Genomic DNA, 21,396 nt, shown 5'->3' on the forward strand with positions numbered 1-21,396 from the left:
GGGCGCGGCAGCTGTCCAATCAGCGCGGACTTCTCCCTCCTCGTCAGCAGCCTCCCGGTCCCACCTACTCACGCTCCTCTTCCTGCCACCCCTGAGGGCTGTTTGCACCCCTCCCTTCCCGCGCTCGGAAACTTCCAGCCCTGAATCTTCTCCCTGGGGGCCCCTTGTTCCCCCATTGTTTCTTCTAAGTTCCTCCCACGGATACAGGGGAGGGAGTGGCCTTCCCTCTTCCTCTGAGCTCTCTGAATCCGATCCCGCCAACGAGCTACCCACCTGAGTGCTGATTGTTCGTGCCAAAGTCACCTTCTGGGGATGCAGGGCTGCATCCACTATCTTATACACTGTAAAATCCTTGGGGGTCAGTTTTCCCGGGCAGGTGTCATTATAGGAGGCCATCTGCTGCCCTACCACCTTCCATTTATCTGGTTGGATCCCACTATGTTGCACCCAAGGGCAGATGTTCCAGATATTCTCAACAAAAGCACGGCACGTCTTGATAGGTAATTTACGGCCATGCTTAGCGCAGAGTTTATAAAGCTGCGCTGCAACGGCCTCTTTTTCCTCCGGCTCAAAGGCGGGAATACTATTCCGGCCCCCCATGCTGTCTACTAGCCGAGGCTGCAATCCTAACAGGTGGCAGAACTGGAAAGTTCCCGTTCGGCAAAAGAGAAGGAGGAAGCAGGGCACAATCAGACAGGCCAGCACGGCAAGGAGCGTGATTAGAGCAGAAGGAGAAAGGGGAGAGAAAGAAAGCATAGTCAACACAATAGGGATATGTCCCTCAGGCAATATCTGAGAGTAAACGCCCTCTCCTTCCTCCCGGTCAGAAACGACCGAGGCTGTCTGGAGAATCCGACCAGCGGATTCAGACGTTCCCTAGCAAAATCAGGTCCCGGGTTTCGGCACCACTTGCCGGGTTTTTATTTACAACGCCGGCTTCTTAATGCTAGTCCGTCCTCTTACTCACCAGTCCAACGCATGGTGAGTCTTCGGGGTACCTCCGGCCCCCACTCTTTGATGGGGGAAGAACCAGACAGAGCGCCTGAGGTGGGTCATGAGTCTTTATTCTTCTGTGATCACATTCCCGCTCTCCCCAACCTCTCAGCAGACCCTTTTATCCCCTCTGTCCTCCCTCCCATGAACTCTTACTCAATGAGGGGCCGAGTTCTGTAACATTCCCTTATAAGGTGATTATGTTTCCCCCTCTAAGCGACCGCCAAGCCTCTTCCCCCCCGCCCCCAACAAGTATGAAACAATTCTAAGTTAAAACTAAAAACAAATCCTAATATAAAATTCAAGAAACATTTATATGTTTCTATGTATTTCAGTAAAAATGACTAAAAGAAGTCTAATTTGTGTACATTTCCATCATTGATATTATACTGGATAATGGGAAGACCCTAATTGAAGCACTTCAAACTTTTTTGAAAAAAAACTTAAGATTGAACCCTTGTGCATAGTTTTGTACTACATTTTAATCATGGTATCTGGTTGCTGTTTTCTGTAAGTTGTGTTCTTTCCTTACTAGTTTATTGTTCTTTTATCTCTCTCTCTCTCTAAACTGTTTTTCTCCTCTTGAAACTACTATCTCTCTCAAAAACAAAGGGATTCATTTTATGCTGAGGAATTCCCTGTCTTCATATTTGCAACATCAGACAATATTTTGTGGACACTTAAAATGGCTTAAAGAGCTCATTTCTCACTAGGATACGGAATTATCTTACTTTAGCAATTGTATCTATGATCTGTTTCATTTGGTTATCCCCTTTTCCAAGACAAATGGCAATTTTCTCAGCCTGTACATGGCCTGACCATGCCTTTTCATAAATTAATAACAGATATTTTCTACAATGCATAGAAACTTTCTTTTTCAGTGAATGCATTTACTAGTGAAGAACAAAGCTTCAGAGAAAGTACAGAGTTGTTCTCCTTACTGGGTAATACAGAGTATGCACAATATTCCTTACTTAGTTTTTCTATCTTTTTCTACTATCCTATCCCATGACCCTCCCCTCAGTGGTGAACAATCAGGTGAAAATTTTACATATATATTTATTTTAAACATGTTTATAGATTAGACATCTTCAGTATGAGGGATTAGGTTTAAGGGAAAGAAGTACATAAGAGAAATTTTTTAAAAAGTGAATAGTGTTTATCAGATTCTGAAAGGGTTTTTTGTTTTGTTTTCTTTTGTTTTTCTTCCTCTGATTGGGGATAGCATTCTTCCTTAACCAGTCTAATAGGGTTGTCCTAGCTCTTTAAACTGCTGAGATGAGTTGTATTCATCGAGGTCCATCTAACAATGTTCTTAATGTGTAGAATGTTTTCTTGGTTCTGCTCCCTTCACTGGGACTGAAAGTCATCCCATGCTTCTCTAGAGGCCCATCATTTATGGTCTCTTATAGAACAATAGTATTACATAATATTCATATAATATACCTTGTTTAAGCATTCCCCAATTAGCTGGCATCCCCTCAATTATCAAATCTTTGCCACTACAAAAAGAGCTGCTATGAATATTTTGGAGCACATGGGACTTTTCCAATTTTTTATGATTTCTTCTGGATGTAAGTCTACAATTAGAATTGCTGGGTCAAAGGGTATGAATAGCTTTACTGCTCTTTGAGTTTAGTTTCTTATTTACCTCCAAAAAAGAATGGATTCATTCACAACTCCACCAGCAATGCATCAATGTCCCAATCCTACAATCTTTCCAACATTGATCATTTTTCCTTTTCTCATCCTAGCAAATCTGAAAGATATAAGATGATACCTCATTGGTGCTTTAATTTGCATTTCTCAAATCAATAATGATTTGAAACATTTTTATATGATTACATAGATTTTTAATTTCTTCATTTGAAAACTGTCTATTCATATCTGTTGACCATTTATCATTTGGGGAATGACATTTTACCTTATTAATTTAATGCAATTCTTTATATAATTTAGAAATGAGATTTTTATCAAAACTCCTAGTTGTGAAGATTGTGTCCTAGTTTTCAACTCTCCTAATTTTGGAGCATTGATTTTATTGATTTTATTAGTGCAAAAACTTTTATAAATTAATATAGTCAAATCATTCATTTTGTAGTTTAAAATAAATTTTAATTCCTGCTTGGTCATAAATTCATCTGCTTTCTATAGACATATGATAGAGTATTTCTTGGTCTATTAATTAATCTATGATGTCACCCTTTAAAACTAAATCTAGCAACCACTTTTATCTTAATTTGATATAGAATGTGAGATGTGGCTTTATGCCAAATTTTTGCTATAATATTTTCCAATTTTCCAAATATTTTTGCCAAATAGTGAGTTCTTATACCAGAAGCTGATGTCTTTGGGTTTGTCAAATAGTAGATTGCTATAGTTATTTACTGCGACTTCTTTGGAACCTATAATAATCCACTGATCCATTATTCTATTTCTTAAGCAGTACCAGGCAGTTTTGAAGACTGCTGCTTTATGGTATAGCTTTAGATCTTGTAGAGTTAAGTTACCTTTCTTTACATGTTTTTCATCAGTTCCCTTGCTAATCTTGACCTTTTTTTGCTCCAGATGAATTTTGTTGCTATTTTTTTCCTCTAGCTTGGTAAAGTAGATATTTGGTAGTTTGATTGGTATGGCACTGAATAAGCAATTTAATTTGGGTAGAATTGTCATTTTTATCATATTAGCTTGACCTAACTATGAGTAATTGACATTTTTCCAGTTATTTAGCTCTGACTTTATCTGAGTGAGAAGTACTTTATGATTGTGTTGATATAGTTTCTGGGTTTGTCTTTGGGAAGTAGGTTTTCAATTATTTAATGTTGTCTATAGTCAATTTAAATGGAATTTCTCTTTCTCTTGCTCTTGCACTTTGTTGTTCATATAAAGAAATGTTGATGATTTATGTGGGTTTATTTTATATCCTGCTACTTTGCTGAATGTCTTAATTTTTCAAGGAGTTTTTAAGATGATTTTTCTTGGGTTCTCTAAGTATGCCACCATATCATCTGCAAAGAGTGAAAGCTTTGATTCCTCATTATCAATTCTGATTCCTTCAATTTCTTTTTCTCCTCTTATTTCAACAGCTAGCATTTCTAATACTATACTGAATAGTAATGGTGATAATGGGTATGCACAGGTAGGCTACCCTTTGGGTATAGTTCCCAATTGATCTCCTGAATGAATGGATCAGTGCACAATTTCACCAGTAGAGTGTTAGTGATTTAATTTTCTCACATCCTCTATAATATTTATCATTTTATTTTTCTGTCATTATTAGTATAGATAAGATGTTGTACTTCAGAATTGTTTTAATTTGCAATTCTTCAGTCAAACATGATGTAGAGCACTTCTTCATATGCCTGTAGATAATTTGATTTCTTCATCTGAAAAGTAAAGGTTCATTTCCTTTCATCATTCATCAATTAGGGAATGACAACTCAATTCTCTCTCTCTCTCTCTCTCTCTCTCTCTCTCTCTCTCTCCCCCTCCAGATATATATATACATATATGTATATGTATATATATATATATATATATATATATATATGCATGTGTGTGTTTGTATGTATGTATGTATGTATATGAGAAATGAGGCCTTTATCAGAGATAATTGTTAGAAAAATTGTTTTCCAGTTCTATTTTCCTTCTAATCATGGTTGTATTGGTTTTCTTTGTATAAAATCTTTATAATTTAATTTCATCAATATTATCTCTTTTACATTTTTAGGGGTTTTTTTTTGCAAGGTAATGGGGTTAATTGGTTTGCCCAAGGTCACACAGCTAGGTAATTATTAAGTGTCTGAGGCTGGATTTGAACTTAGGTACTGCTGACTCCAGGGCCAGTGTTCTATCCACTGCACAACCTAGCCACCCCTCTTTTACATTTTTTAAAGCTCTCTACCTCTTGTTTGGACATGAACCTGTTACTTAATTTCCCCTTTAGGAATTTAGATACTACCAGACATTCCTGCATATGATCTGTGCTTGGTTAGTGGGAGAGAACATGAGGAGTCATCCAGTCATATAGAAGGACTATTGTGGAAAGTGACTGGTAACAAAGGCAGTTTTTTTGCTTTCTGCATCCTTTTGTCCACATGGCACATTACTCCCATAAAACAAAACCCAATATATGAAAATCCAGTTTTACAAAGTGTAAGACACTGTTGAGGGTCACAGAGAGGTCATTGCATGCCTGGGAATGGCTTAATCTCCTTCTTGTTTAGGTTCACCTTTGGCCTAATCTTCTGGATTAGCTCTCTAGATCTTCTTATCTGTTTCTCCCTTTTGGCACTTCCTGGAGCATTGTGTTTAACCCTAAACTGGTGATAGCATCATTGTGTGAGAAGCACTAGCCTGAGGAAATAAACTTTACCATCTGAGGTCCACTACCTGGGAAAGATTTGTTTGATTTGCTAATTGGAGAACACCTTGTGAATTGGGGATAAACCAGGAATTAAGAGGATATTTAAACTCTGGCATTTGGTAAAATTAAGGAGAACTTGTCCTCTGAGATAAGTATTAGTTATGAGTAAATGATAAGTTAGCCAGCAAGGCACACAGCAACAAAGTAAGTAAAAAAATGAAATGAATTCTTTGCATCCCTCACCCTTGTGCCATCAAGTGTTTTCATGTTTTGACTTTCAAAAATCTGATTTTACATCTTTTCAGGTACACATGTCATAGAAAATAAAGTATACTTGGCAGTTTAAAACCTTAATTTGAGTTTGCCTATTAAAGCTGTTTTGATTTCTAAAAAAAACAAAAAAAGTATTTGGATGCTACACTTCTTGGGTACATATTTATTCAGGATTCATAGCTATGGCACCTTTTTTGGCAAGATGCAGTTTCCTTCCTTATCTCTTTTGATTAGGTTAACTTTTGCTTTTGCTTTATCTGACCTTCTTTTTCTTTTTTTTTCTTTTTTTTTACTGCAACTAAAGCATAAAAGATTCTGTTCCAGCCACTTATTCTTACTCTGTGTATGTCCTCTGCTTCAAGTGTAATTCTCTCAAGTATATTATTACACAATTCTGGTTTTTCTTTTATTCTACTAACCAATTCCATTTTATAGTAGGGTTCATCTCATTCACATTCTCATTAAAATTATTATCTGTGTATATTCCTCCATCTTTTTCTTCCTCTGATTGGTCCTCTCTTCCCTTTCATCCATTCCTTGTCTACCAGTGTTTTGCTTGTTATCTATCATGTCTCCAAATCTACACTCACTTCTGTGAAGCCTAAACCCTTACTTTTATTTAATCTTCTGCATGCATACTTCACTGTTAGGTTAAGACAGATTTTTAAATTCAATTATTATGTATATAGTCCCTCTTTGAACCAATATTAATGAGAGTAAGGTCCAAGTGACACCCACATACCTATTTTTTCCCTCTACTGTAATAGGTCTTTAAGGTTTCTTAATTTGAAATAATTTGCCCTGTTCTACCTCCTCTATCCTCTGTCCTCAGTGTACTACTCTTTCTCATTCTTTAATATTTTATGTCATTCCCACCAATTCATCTCATACCCATTCCTTCTGTCTATGTATATATCTTCTAGTTGTATTATCAGTGGTAGAATTTTTAAGAATTATAAGTAGCATTTTTACACAAAGGGACTTAAACAGGTCACTGAATATCTTATGTTTTCTTTTACCTTTTTAGGATTCTCTTTCATATTGATATGGCAGATCAAAATTTTGGTTTAATTATGATCTCCTCATAAAAGCTTGAAATTCTGCTATTTCAATTATTGACCTTTTCTCCCCCTGGTTTAGGTATCAAAAACATATTGGAGTCATAAAAGGACTTTGGCACTACTATTTCTTAAATAATTTATGTTGGATAAGAATTAATTATTTCTGAAATGTTTAGGAGAATTCACTTGTAAATGCATCTGGACCTGGAGACTTTATCTCAGGGAGTTTATTGATGATTTCTTCATTTCAGTATCTTTTTTTTCCTGAAATCGAGTTATGTAAGTATTTTATTTACTCCTGTATTAATCTGAGCAGTTTGCATTTTTTTTGTAAATATTCATCCATAACACTCATGTTATCAAATATATTGGCATACAGTTTGTTGAAGTAGTGCTTTATTATTTCTTTAATTTCCTTCTTATTGATGTTAGTTCACCATTTTCATTCTTGATATTGGTTATTTGGTTACTTTCTTTATTGTAATCAGATTAGCTAAATGTTTATCTAATTTATTGGCTTTTTATAAAACCAACTCTTAGTTTTATTTATTAATCAATGATTTTCTTGCTTTCCATTTTATTAATTTCTCCCTTGATGTTCAGAATTTCTAATTTGGCAATTAATTGGGGATCTTTAATTTGTTCGTTTCTAGCTTTTTTAGTTGAATCAAGTCATTGATCTCTTCTTTATCTATTTCATTTCTATAAGCATTTTAGAGAGAGATATAAAATTTCCCCTCAAAATTACTTTGGCTGCACTTCCAGTCAAGATAGCAAAGAGAAGACAGGCACTGTGTTAAGTACTCCTGATTCCCCCTCAAAAATAACATGAAAGAAACCTCTTAAAAGAAATTCACTCAACAAAACCCAGAAAAAGAAACTAGGAGAAGAACACCTACTAACAAGGTCTGTCTCAGGGGACCTTGGGTGAACTGGGAATGGAGAGCAGAGGGTGAAAACAGGGACAGCAGCAGGATGAAGCCAGAGGACCTAAGACCCTGGAGGCTTTGGTGAGTTTATTTCTGGAATCTTTGACCAGGGGAGAGGTGGTCTGGTGAGCCCCAGTTGATGGGAGGGTGAGTTCCAGCACAGAGAGTGGCAGAGTATGCCTGGAAATTAACCAACTGTGCAGGACCTGAGCTCTATATTCTAGCAGAGTATTCTTCCCAGATCAAATGGTAACTGTCCTCTGTGCCCCCCCCCACCCAGTCAGAGCTCATTCTGCTGAAAAGGAGATTAACTACCTCCCCCAGAGCACAGCTGAATTTTCAAAGTCAACTGAGACCCTGCTGTCCCTCCTCACTTCCTCCAGAATTAGGCAGGGGGCTTCAAACATTATAGAGAAAGCAACAGTGCCTCTTATTGGTTGGCCCACTTGGAATTACTAAACCAAGTGAACAAAACCTCTAGGATCTTCAAAAGTAAACCTTTGAGAACCAGCCACCCCCCACCCCCCCAACACAAGATCCTAAAAATATGAAGAAAGACCAGCAAAAAGGGGGGCCCATGAAGAAATACTTGGAAGAAATAGATTCTAACCCGGGAGATCTAGCACTTCTGAGGAGAATATGAATTGGTCTCCAGCCTAGAAAGACTTCCTTGAAGAAATCAAGAAGTTTAAAAATCAATTGGAAAAATTGAGAAAAGAAACTCAAGAGAAAATCAACACATTGCAAAAGAAAATCAACATATCCTAACAAGAAAATAAATCCTTGGAAAATACAACTGGACAAAAACAAAAAGAAAATTAATTTCTCAAAACTACACTTGGACAAATGGAAAACTCTTACAAAAATAGAACTGAACAATTGGAAAAGGAGTTGCAAAAGGTAAATGAAGAAAATTCTTCTCTAAAAAAAGAATGAAATTGGTAGAAACTAATGACTTCATGAGACAACAAGATTCTATTAAACAAAAGCAAAAGATCAAAAAATAGAAGAAAATGCAAAATATCTCATCAGCAAAACCAAAGACCACAAGAACAGATTGAGAAGGGACAACCTAAGAATTATAGATTTTCCTGAAAACTTTGAAGAGACAAAAAGTCTGGACTTAATATTACAGGATTCAGTGTAAGAAAATTGCCTTGATATCATGGACCCAGAGGACAAAATAGTTATTGAAAGAATACATTATGGGGGAGGCTAGGTGGCGTAGTGGTTAAAGCACCGGCCCTGGAGTCAGGAGTACCTGGGTTCAAATCTGGTCACAAACACTTAATAATTACCTAGCTGTGTGGCCTTGAGCAAGCCACTTAACCCCATTTTGCCTTGCAAAAAAAAAACCTAAAAAAACTAAAGAATACATTGATGCCCTCCAGAAAGAGATCTTAAAATGAAAATACCAAGGAATGTTGTGGCTAAATTCCAAAAGTATCAGATAAAAGAGAAAACCCTGCAAGCAGTAAGAAAGAAACAATTTAGATACCAGGGAGCCACAGAAAGGATTATGCAGGACCTGGCTGTATCAATGTTAAAGGATTGAAGGGACTGGAATGAGATATTCCAAAGAGCAAGGAAGCATGGAATGCAGCCAAGAATTCACTCTTTGGCAGAACAGAGTCATCTCTTCCAGAGGAAAATATGGATATTTCATGAAAGAGACTTCCAACTTTTCCTGATGGTAAGATCAGAGCTAAATAGAAAATTTGGACATCAAACAGGAGGCTCAAGAGACAAATGAAAAGGTAAAAAAAAAGAGTAAAGAAAAAAACTGCTATCCAATAAGATGAAACTGGCCATATCCCCACCTGGGAAAAAGATTCTTATAATTCTTGAGTACTGAAACTATTAGAGAGAATATATTTAGCCAGAAGTGATGGACACTCATGTCTTATCCTTGAGACTGCTAACCAATAAGATGAAACTGGCTATATCCCAACCTGGGAAAAAGACTCTAATAACTCTCAATAATTGCAACTCTTTTAGAGAGAATATACTTAGCCTGAAGTATTGGACATTTATGACTTTTCTGTGACTCAGAATGATTTAAAAACAATCTTTCCTTTAAAGGGGGGACAGTAAGGAGACAGGAGAATGTAAGAGATTGAATGGGGGGTAAATCTCATTACATTAAGAGGTACAAAAAGCCAATTGCAATAGAGGGGAAGAAGGGAGGAGGTGAGAACCACCTGAATCTTCCTCTCATCAGACTTGGTTTAAAATTAACTTACACACACTCAGGTAAGAGACTTATCTAACCATTCAAATATTAAAAGGGCAAAAGGGGGGAGAGGACAGGGAGGGAGAGTAAAGGGGGAACTAGGAGAAGGAAAGGAAGGAAGAAGGGGAAAAGGGAAAGGGGAAATAAATGGGAGAGGGTTTGATGTGGGAGAGCAATCACACTGAAGATGGCAGTATTCAGAAATAAAATACTGGGAAATATGAATAAAGTGAAAAAGGGGGAAAATACAGTAAGAAGGAAGATAGCATGGAGGGCAATAAAAAGTTATTAATTATAACTTTGAATGTGAATGGATGAACTGTCCCTTAAAACATAAGCTAATGGCAGAGTAGATTAAAAACCAGAATTCTGCAATATGCTGCTTACAAGAAACCCATTTGAAACAGAGATACATATAGAGAAAAGGTAAAAGGTTGAAGTAAAATATATTTTGCTTCAGCTGAAGACAAAAAAGCAGGGGTAGCAATTGCTACAAAAATAGTTGTTAAAAGAGATAAGGGAGGAAACCATAGCCTCATAAAAGGTAGCATAGACAATAATTTCAATGCTAAATATGTATGAACCCAATGGTATAGCATCAAAATTCTTAGAGGAGAAGTTAAATGAACTACAGGAAGAAATAGAAAGCAAAACTCTACTAGTGGGAGACCTCAAACACTTGGTCACAGATTTAGATAAATTGAGTCATAAAATAAACAAGAAGGAAGTTAAGGAGGTAAACAGATTGTTAGAAAACCTAGATATAATAGACATATGGAGGAAATTGAATGGGATTAGAAAGTAATATACTTTTTTCCTGCAGTACATAGCACTTACACAAAAATTCACCTTTTTACTAGGGCATTAAAACCTAATGATCAATTGCAGAAAGGCAAAAATAGAGAAAACATCTTTTTTAGATCATAATGCAATAAAAATCATATGTAATATTGGGTCAAGGACATATAGAGTCAAAACTAATTGGAAACTAAATAATCTCATTTTAAAGAATGAGTGGATCAAATATCAAATTACATAAATAATTAATTATTTCATCCTAGATAATGGTAATAATGAGACAACAAACCAAAACCTACGGGATTCACTCAAGATGGTTGTCAGGGGATATATTGTGTCTTTAAATGCTTACATGAATAAATTAGAGAAAGGAAATCAATGAATTAAATTTAAAACTCAAAAAGTTAGGGAAAAAATAAAAGCCCCCCCCAGTTAAATACCAAATTAGAAATTCTAAAAATTAAATGTGAAATTAATAAAATGAAAAGAAAAACTATTGAAATAATAAATAAAACCAAGAGTTGATTTTATGAAAAATCAATAAAATTGATAAACCTCTGGTCAAATTGAGTAAAAAAAAGAGAGAGAAGAAAACCAAATTGCTAGTATCATAAATGAAAAAGGTGAACTCACCACCAATGAGAAGGACATTAAAGTAATAATTCAGAATTATTTTGCCCAACACTGCCAATAAATTTGAAAATCTAAGTCAAATGGATGAATATTCACAAAAATATAAGTTGCCCAAATTAAATGAAGAGGAAATTAAATACCTAAACAACCCTATTGAAGAAAAATAAATTCAACAAGTCATTATTGAACTCCCTAAAAAAAAATCTCCAGGGTCAGATAGATTCACAAGTGAATTCTATCAAATATTTAAGGAACAATTGGTTCCAATTCTATATAAACATTTTGGAAAAATAGGTGAAGACACAACTCTGTTTAACTCTTTCTTTAACACCAATATGGTGCTGATACATAAACCAGGAAGAGTTAAAGCAGATAAAGAAAATTATAGACCTATCTCCCTGATGAATATATATGCAAAAATCTTAAATAAAATCTTTGCAAAATGATTGTGACAAGTTATCACTAGGTTAACAAATTATGACCAAGTAGGATTTATCCCAGGAATGCAAGGTTGGTTCAATATTAGGAAAACTGTTAGTAAATTAATTATATCCATAACAAACCTATCAGAAATCATATGATTTTATCAATAGATTCTGAAAAAGCTTTTGACAAAATACAGCATCCATTCCTACTAAAACACTAGAGAGAGTGTAGGAGTAAATGGATTGTTCCTCAGAATAATAAGTAGTATCTATCTGAAACTATCAACAAGCATCATATGCAATGGGGATAGGCTAAAGTCATTCCCAATAAGATTGGGGTGAAACAAGAATGCCCATTATCACCACTACTATCCAATATTGTATTAGAAATATTAGCCTCATTAATAAGAGAAGAAAAAGAAACTGAAGGAATTAGAATTGGGAAGGAAGAGACAAAACTCCTACTCTTTGCAGATGACGTGATGGTTTACCTAGAAAATTCCCCAAAATCATCTAAAAAACTACTAGAAATAGTTAGCAACTTTAGAAAAGTTGCAGGATATAAAATAAACCCTCATAAATCCTCAACATTTCTATATATGACTTGCAAGATGCAGTAGAAAGAGTTAGAAAAAGAAATCCCCTTCAAAGTTACTTCAGAAAATATAAAAGTCTACCTGCCAAGGCAGATTCAAAAACCTTTTGAAAACAATTACAAAACACTTTTCACACAAATTAAATCAGATTTAAATTATTGACCAAACATCAACTATTCATGGATAGGCCAAGCTAATATAATAAAAATGACAATTGTACCAAAACCAAACCACTTTTTTAGTGTCCTACAAATCCAAATTCCAAAAAAAAAACCTATTTTGCATTAGGAAAAATTTCAAGTAAATTCATATGGAGAAATAAAAATGCAGAATTTCTAGAGATTTGATGGAAAAAAGTATGAAAGAAGGTGACTTAGCCTTACCAGATCTAAAATTATATTTTATAGAACAACACTCATTAAAACTGTCTGATCCAGGCTAAGGAATAGAGTGGTGGACCATTGCAATAGACTAGGTGCAATAGAAGCAAATGATTATATTAACCTGCTCTTTGATAAATCCAAAGAGTCCAGCTCTTGGAATGAAAAACTCTTTCTTCAATAAAAAACTGCTGGGAAAATTGGAACTTAGTATGGAAGATACTTGGAATAGAACAACACTTCACACCCTATACCAAGATAAGATCAAAATGGATACAGTATTTAGACATAAAAACAATATTGTAAACAAACTAAAAGATCATGTAGTAGTTTACCTGTCTTATCTATGGAAAGGGAAGAGGTTTATCACTAAGGAAGAGATGGAGAACATCATCAAAAACAAACTAGATAATTTTGATTACATTAAATTAAAAACCTTTTGTACAGACAAAAAACCTGAAACCAAGATCAAAAGAAATATAGTAAATCGGGAAACAATTTTTACAACTTGTATTTCTGACAAAGAATTCATTTCTAAAATATGCAGAGAAATGAATCAAATTTAAAAAAAATGACAGTCCCCAATTGACAAATGGTCAAAGGATAGGCAAAGGAAATTTACAGATGAGGAAGTCAAAGCAATCCATAGTCATGAAAAATTCCTCTAAATCAATACTTATTAGAGAAATGTAAATTAAAGCATCTCTGAGGTACTACCTCACACCTCTCAGACTGGCCAAGAGGACCAGAAAGGATGATGATCAGTGTTGGAATGGATGCAAGAAATCTGGGAACTAATGCATTATTGATGGAGCTGTGAACTCATCTAACCTTTTTGAAGTGCAATTTGGAATTACTCCCAAAGGGCAACAAAAATGTGCATACCCTTTGATACAACTACCACTACTGGGTCTATATCCTGAAGAGATTGTGAAAAAGACTAAAAACATCACTTGTACAAAAATATTCATAGCAACCCTGTTTGTGGTGGCAAAGAATTGGACATTAAGTAAATGTCCTTCAATTGGGTTATGGCTTAACAAACTGTGGTATATTTATGTCATGGAATACTATTGTTCTATCAGAAACCAGGAAGGATGGGAATTCAGAGGAAGCCTGGAAGTATTTTCAAGAACTGATGCTGAGCAAGTTGAGCAGAACCAGAAAAACATCATATACCCTAACAGCAATATGGGTGTGATGATCAAACTTTATGGACTTGCTCATTCTATCAGTGCAACAATCTGGGACAATTCTGGGCTATCTGTGATGGTGAATACCATCTGTATCCAGGGAAAGAATTATGGAATTTGAACAAAGACCAAAGACTATTACCTTTAATTTTGGAAAAAACCATTATCTTATTATGTAATTTTGCCATCTCTTATAATTTATTTTTTTTCTTTAAGGATGTGGTTTCTCTCTCATCACCTTTGATCAATGTATACCATAGAAACAATGTAAAGACTAACAGACTGCTGTCTATGGGGGGGGGGGGAGGAAAATTAGTGGTAAAATTGTAAAATTCAAGACAAAATTTTTCTTTAAAAAAATTTACCTTAGCTTCATCCCATAAATTTTGGTATGATATCATATTGTTATCATTTTCTTGGATATAATTATTATTTCTATGATTTGCTGTTTTATACATTCTATATTTAAAATTAAGTTATTTCATAGCCAATTAATTTTTATCTTTTCATGATACTTTATTACATGTAATTTTTCTTCCATTATTAGTTGAGTATGCATTTATTATTTACAACTTTCTGCATTTGGTTATAAAATTTTTATGCTCTAGAATATGGTCAATTTTGGTATAGATGTCATATACTGCAGAGAAAAAGATATATTCTCTTTTGTCCCTATTCATTTTCCTTCATTGGTTTATCATATTTAGGTTTTCTGAGATTTTATTCACCTTATCTTTCTTCTTGTTTCAATGTTATATCTTCATTATCTTTGGTGCCATTTAAGAAGATGTAGTTTCCTTCCTTATCCCCTTTAATGAAGTCCATTTTTGCTTTTGCTTTATCTGAGCTCACTACCCCTGAATTTTTACTTCAGTGAAGCATAATATATTTTATCATATCCTTTTGCCTTTACCATGTATTTATCTCTCTGCTTCAAATGTGTTTCTTGTAGATAACATATTATAGGATTCTGGTTTTTAATTCATTCTGCTCTCTATTTCCTTTTTATGGGAGAATTCATTCCAATCAAATTTACAGTTAAGATTACTAATCCTGTATTTCCCTCCATGTTAACTTTCCCCGTTTATATTTTTTGCTTTCCTTTCCTCTAATTCCTTCTCACCAAAGTGTTGTTCTTTTTTACCTTTAACTTTTCTTTTAAAATTTAACTTTCAGTTCATTTTCACTTATGTCTTTGCCTTCCCTTTTATCAGTCCATTCTTCCTTTATCCTTCCCTTCACCCACCCCCTGCCCTGTAGAATAGGATAAATTTTTAAACCTAAGTGGGAATGCATCATATTCCCTCTCTGGGTCAAATGTATTGAATAGAATTTACTCAGTGTTCACACCCTCCCTCCTTTTCCTCTAAAATTATAGATTTTGTACGTCTTCACCTGGTGTTATTTCTCAATCAAGTTAGTTAGGTACCATCAAACACAACTTGATTAATTGATTGCTATAAGCCCAAAGTACTATTAAATTAAATCACAGAGGGTGGCTAGGTGGCACAGTGGATAGAGCACCAGCCCTGGAGTCAGAAATACCTGAATTCAAATCCCTCAGACAATAATTACCCAGCTGTGTGACCTTGGGCAAGCCACTTAACCCCACTGCCCTTGCAAAAAAACTAAAAAAAAAGTAAATCACAGTTAGCTTGCTTGATTAAGTTACTAAGTACCCTCACCTCTTCCATCTTATTAGAAGCATACATTTCAAAAGTCTTGAATTACATTAAATTATAATTAATGAACCATTTGTACTCTTCCCCTCATCATACTGTCTCCTGAACTTCCCCGTTAGTTCCCCATTCAGGGTACTTCATCCCTTTTTGAGTAAAGTGTGGATTAAATCCAATCCTGATTTAGTTAACTATAAAATGTCCAAGTGATTAAAGTAATGGTTCCCTTTGAAGATCTCTCTTAAGAACTTTGCAATTGATTGTAAGGAATGGGAGACACTGACTCAGGAAGGTCTGGCTTATGATGCTCTCATCAGAGAAAGTGTTAAGCTTTGTGAGCAAAGTAGAAATAACGTAGGTCTAATGAAGCAGAACCACTTAAGTTTAGAGTTAAAACCCTTCCTTTACATCAAGACTTTTTTGTTTCAAACAGTGATTTAATCTTGGTCCTCTTCAATGGAGAGGTAAGTCCCAATCATTCCCATATTCCCTAAATCCAATCTCTTTAATTATATTCAAGCCTTTAATTTTCCTAAGAGAAATATTAATCTTAAGAGTTACAAGTGTTATATCTTCCTTTATAGGATTGTGTACTGTTTGATTGTCTTCACTAACATTTGTTTCATTTTGTTTTTTATTTCCCCTTTTCATTTATCTTTTCATAGATCTCCTGAGTTGTGTATTGGGCAACTGAATTTTCTGTTCAGTTCTGATCATTTTGTCAGGAAATTTTTGAAGTCCTCTATTTCTTTGAACATTCCTCTTTTTCCCTGATAGCATATGCTGAATTTTGTAGGATAGTAACTTCTTGTAATTCCAGGTCCTTTGCCCTCCAATATATAGTAGTCCAAGTACTCTGGCACTTCAGTGTGGGAACTGATAAGTCCTGTGTAAGTGTGATCATGTTTCCTTTGTATTTAAATTGTTTACTTTTTTGCTTCTTGCCATATTTTCTCTCTTATTTGAGATTTATGGAATTTGACCCTTCAAGTTTTTATCTTAGGTTCTCTTTCTGGAGGAGTTCTGTATATTCTTTTAGTTTTTTTTAAGCATTTTTAGATATTTAAGACAATGGGGTTTGAATGCCTTGCCTAGGGTCACACAGCTAGTGCCTGAGGCCAGATTTGAACTCAGGTCCTTCTGTTACTTAGTTACCCTCTGAATATTCTTTCAATAACTTTATTATCTTTTTGTTCTAGCAGATTTGGACAGTTTTCCCTGATAATTTCCTGCAAGATGTTTTTCAGGTTCTTTTTTTTTTTGATCTAGGGTTTCTACTAGTCTGATAATTCGCAAATTATCTCTCCTAGATCTATTTACCAGGTCATTTGTTTTCCCAAAAGGTTTTGTATGTTTTCTTCCATTTTTTTCAGCCTTTTTATTTTGTTTGCTGAATCTTGTAGACTTGCAGTTTTTTTGGTTTCCTTTTGTTTAATTCTAATTTTAGTGTTTTGGTTTCTTCAGTTAACTTTTATGTTTCCTTTTCCACTTGGAAAATTTTATTTTTTTGAAGAGTAACATTCTTTTTCCAATTGGTTATTTTTACTTTTTAAAGGAGTTGATTTTTCATTCAATTTTTCATAATTTTCCTGCATGTCTCTCATTTCTTTTTTTCCATTTTTTTCTTTCTTCTTTGTGTTTTAAAATTTTTTTAAGGTCTTCTTAGAGCTTTTGTATTGCAAGTAATTTTTCACTGATTTCTTCTTCCAATATGGCATTGTTATCATCTTTAACTGTAAAGTAACTTTCTATAGCGAGCACTCTTTTATCTTTTTTGCTTATCTTCATAGTTGGAGCTGTGCTCTTGGGGTATAGGGAGTATAGATCCAAGCTTTTTATTATGGGGGCTGGGGTAGGATCCCTGACTTGTCATTGGCCAAGATATTGCCTATGCAACCCAAGTCTTGCCTTTGTAGAAGTTTATTTTTTCCTTTATGTACAAGCTTCTGACCATGTAGTAGTTTGTTCCCAGTCCAATCCTGTCTTTTGTCCCAGTGTTCCCAGGGTTCAGAGTTTGAGGTTGGGACCTTCCCTGATGGTTTGTTTTCTAGGTTCTGGGGTTTATACTGTTGTCAAACTGTTAGGACCTGGACTATACTGTGGCTTGAAACTTTGGACTGGCTTTCCTGCTTTCCAGCCTCCTGGGTTTTACTTCCCCTTCTCCCCCCCACCCCCATCCAAAGAGACACAGATTTTCATCACTGAAAATTTCTTTGGATCTTCTCTTTTTCTTGATGGAATCTGTAGCTTTGGTGTCAGTGGAGAGGCTTCATTTAACTTAGGTAGGAAAAAGCTCTAGGAGCATGTTAGTTTCATACTGACATCTTGACTCCCCACTGAAAGAAGAGGTCAAGAGGTCCTTACTTAGTTTTAATCCAACATATGGGCACTCAGTAAAACTGGTTTGTGACATGTATAATGGAGACATCCTTCCCCATCTTCATTTAATGAACATCCTCAGGTTTTAGATTGTTTTCTTTGGGCATTATGTGTGGTAATCAAAACTGACTTTTGAGATGTAACTATGAATACACACAAAGGGATCGAGTTCACAATCTTTTGTTCTCCTTTCCAAATGCCTCAATATATTGAAATCTGCTGTGAGATATAGGGGGCAGTGGTCCTTATCCTCCTACTTGTCTGGTTTATTGAGTCTCTAAAGGGTGAAATTTCTCTCTCTCTCTCTCTCTCTCTCTCTCTCTCTCTCTCTCTCATCTTTTTTTTTGTGCTTTTCCTCCCATGATCTGAACTAAATAAATATTCAGAGATCAAACTGGCCATTTTATAACTTCAAGAGCCTCAAAAGGTGGGAAGAATCATTAGAAGTAAAGGGAGACAATAACAGAAACCACAGGAGCTGCCAGCAGGAGCAGCCAAGTTCAGGGAGGAATCAGTATTATAGCTAAACAAACAATATAAACAAATTCAGTAGATCTTTTACTCACCATTCAAGAAGAAACCAATCCAGTCAAGAAAGCATCTGTCATACTGGCTGTTTTCTTCCTAGAACTTTTTTTTTCTTCTTCAATTCTTGCTTTTGTGATTGTCCAAGACTTTCCTAATTTAGTATTTTTCAGATTCCTCTTAGTAATAATTTATCCTAACAAGAATCATTAGAAGCAGACCATAGGCATCTGATTTACAAATTCTTGGAAGATTCTTTGTCCTAGTTATGTTCAGGAAGACAATGTATTCACTGGTGTAATTTAGTGACATTTTGGACATGTGCATAGTTAAAAATTGCTTTTCAGTAAGAGCTGATTCAACTCAAAGCTCTACCAAGAAAACATTGTTTCCTATAGCCTTGCTAACATTTCTCATTAGTCTCTTTTGTGATCTTTTTTCAGCAGGTGCAAGGTGGAATCTTAGAGTGGATTTAAATGGAATTTTTCCTATTTGTGATTTGTATAATTTTAAAATATTTGCTAACAACTTTTGTATCTTCCTTTCAGAACTGCTTGTCCATATCCTGGTCTAATTTTTTAATTAAAGAATGACTTTGAATCTTATAAATTTGTATAATTCATTGAAAATATTCAAATGATAAAGTTAGATTTTCTAGAAGTTAATACAAAGCTTCCTTTTCCCATGTTAATCGTTTCCCTCAGTTTTACTTTTACAATGACTTTTAAAAAATTATATGATCAAAATTGTCCATTTTATCTTTCCTAGTTCAGATCATGAGCTTTTCATTTATTCATAATCGTTTAAAGTATTTTATTTTGTTCTTCTGTTAATAATGATTTTATAATTATTATTCAGTCTTGTCCAACTATTCTTGATGTCATGGATCAGAGCACATGAGATAGATGATTTTAATTGAATCCCTATTTTATTCCATTCATTATTAATCAGTTAAATTGTGATTAAATAGGGGCATTGATTGTTAGCCACTAATCAAATTATACTAATCTATTATCATACATTTAGTCAGTCTTGTTTTATAGTAAACCCCAAAATTGAAACTATAAGATTATAACTTTTTAAGAATTTTTTATGCATTTTACTTACTTAACCATAGGAAGCTAACTAGAGGTATTTCACTCTTTCTGTTAAGTAGGGGATACCAAGTCCAGTATGCTATATGAATAGTCCCCCAACATATTGGTTGCCCCTCCATTCCTTGTCATTCCTCTATTCTTCAACATGGAGAGACAGTCATGAAACAAGTGACCCAATTTGCCAGCTTGTTGTCTGCCTTTCTACCAGTCCTTTAATCTATATGAATGTTTTGACATGTTTATCAGCACATTTTTTGCATCTGCTTGTAGGATTTTAGAATCTTTTCAAAGATTAAGATTAAGATATAGGATTCTCAACCAATGTGATTCTATATTTATGTAACCCCTTCTGAGGGATCAATATAAAGATTTAACTGTCAATGAAACATTGTATTTTGTTTGCTTCATCTGTATTATCTGAGTAAGACCTTGGAGGAAGGGAGCATCTTGGATCATGAGAAAGATCTGAGGTTCCATTCCCTGAAGGGGGTTGGTCCTCATTCTTTAATAAAGGGAATTAGCTCAGACTTATACCTCAGTTTCTTTTAATATAGATCGCAATTTTTGTACCCCACACTTGCCAGGTCCTTCCATCCTGAACTATGTCTAGTAGTCTGTCCAGTTCATGCTCATTGTTCACATGGTACTATCTATATCATCTTCTGCCATTCCCTTTTTCTTTTGACCTTCAAAATCAAAGCCATTCCCAATGGCTTTTACCTTTGACCTTCTTCAACATCAAAGCCATTTTCAATGAATCCCATCTTCTCATTATGTAGCCAAAATATTTGTTTCATCTTCAGTATTTGACCTTCAAGTGAATATCCTGAATTAATTTCTTTAATTATTAACTGATTTGACCTCCTAGCTTGCTAGGGTCCAAGGGACCCTTACATTTTTTTTCTACCACCAAAACAAAAAAGAAACATAGAGCAACTATAACAAAACCCAATAACAAAACATCTTCACATGAATAAAATAGATATAAGTATTTGTGAAATACTCCTTGGTCATGAGTAGATCAAGACAATTTAATAAATATGATAATGCCACCTAAATTGATTTGTTTGTTGATTGCCATACCTATCAATCTATTAATAAATTATTTTATGGAACTGGGGGGGAATCATCTGAATAAATAAAAGGTCAAGAATATAATGGTAATAAATTTTTCAGGGAAAAGATCTATTAGATCTAAAAAAGATCTAATATCAATTTTAAGTTCTATAACAAATTATACTAATAATTATCAAAATAATTTGATAGTGGCGAGAAATAGATTGATCAATAGGAGAAACTGGATCGAGAAGTAAATGTACACAATAATCTAGTATTTGACAAATTACAAATCAGAACTTTTGGAGCTAGAACTCATTGTCAAAAACTACTGGAAAATATGGAAGTAGTATAGCAAAAACCAAGCAAAGAGCAACACCTTACAATACCCCCCTTCAAATTATATTATAAAATGATATTATCAAGATAATTTAGTGCTGGATAATAAATAAAGTGGCTAATTGAGTAGATTAGGCATACAATATATAGAAGTAATGGGCACAGTAGTCTGGCAAAAATTAGACATGGATCAATATTCCATAATATATATTAAAGTAAGGACAAAATAGGTATATGATTTAGATATATAGGGTAATATAAGCAAATTAGAAGAAGAGTTTCTGACAGCATAAGATTTAGAGAGGTTCATGAGAGGTAAAATGGATAATTTTGGTTATATGAAATTAAAAGGGATCTCTACTAACAAGTCCAGTACAACTAAAATTAGAAGGAAAAACCAGGAAAATCAAAAACATTTATATTATTGCTCTGATAGTAGTC

Source organism: Macrotis lagotis, chromosome 5 (genome assembly GCF_037893015.1).
Source record: "Macrotis lagotis isolate mMagLag1 chromosome 5, bilby.v1.9.chrom.fasta, whole genome shotgun sequence".
NCBI lineage: Eukaryota > Metazoa > Chordata > Mammalia > Peramelemorphia > Peramelidae > Macrotis > Macrotis lagotis.